General features: G+C 32.9%; 1 non-coding gene across 1 annotated transcript; it reads right to left on the bottom strand.

Annotated features, from left to right (window-relative positions):
* Positions 1 to 281: 281 nt before the first annotated feature.
* LOC126237760 (U6atac minor spliceosomal RNA) lies at positions 282 to 384 on the bottom strand. The gene has a single exon (XR_007545204.1). It is a non-coding gene; the product is annotated as a U6atac minor spliceosomal RNA (small nuclear RNA).
* Positions 385 to 846: the final 462 nt, after the last annotated feature.

The following is an 846-nucleotide window of genomic DNA, read 5'->3' as shown; positions in this document are numbered from 1 at the left end:
CAGAACTGGACTGTCCAAATCAAAAAAAAGAAAAGGAAAAATATTTTGCACATATTGGGAAGGTGTTGCTGGACAAAGTACCACAAAGTGTAAAGAAAATGTCACACAATAAATTTAAAATGTTGATGGAATCTTGGCTTGAAAGAAAGGCCTACTATAATATGTAGGAATTCATGTAATAGGCCTATAATGTGAACTAAATGATGTACCCGTACTATATGAGCTGTGTAATATTTAAGCTTAAATTGACATTTATTTAAGCGTTTTGCGCTACTATAATATAAAAAAATGGGTCAAGCGCTGATAACTCAGCGGTGCCTCAACCTTATATGTGTTCCATCCTTGTCTAGGGGAGTGCTAACCGTCTCTCCTTTCATACAACACGAAACTTGTGTGGGAACTAAACGCTATATAACACACAAGTATGGTATCGAAGTATGTACGAGCACATAAATTGTTTGGTATTTCATACTCTTTAAATGTTTGTTTCATAGATACAGTTTGTATAGTGAGTTAACCTTGTTTGCTTTTACCACCAAACTGCATCATTTAATCTAAATTTTTGTACCTTTTTTTTTATTTTTTGATGTATTTTTCTCTAGTCTTTGAGTAAGTATTCACATTAATTTCTGTTTGTTACTCGTTTTTTTTTTAACAAACTGATATCAGTTAAGTTGTCAATTTCATACTAAAAAGCAATGCTAAGAACGGAAACTATCCTTGCTTCTAGGGAGAAAAGCTTTTTTTGGTAATTCTATTGAGTGCTTCGTGATTTTATTAGTTTATGGATTTGCAGCTAGATGGGGACTCCGAAGTTCTACTTCAGACACGAAAAAAAGTTAACAA

The sequence above is a fragment of the Schistocerca nitens genome, chromosome 2, assembly GCF_023898315.1.
Source record: "Schistocerca nitens isolate TAMUIC-IGC-003100 chromosome 2, iqSchNite1.1, whole genome shotgun sequence".
NCBI lineage: Eukaryota > Metazoa > Arthropoda > Insecta > Orthoptera > Acrididae > Schistocerca > Schistocerca nitens.
Note: the sequence above shows the minus strand (reverse complement) of the source record. Positions and strands in the feature narration are given on the sequence as shown.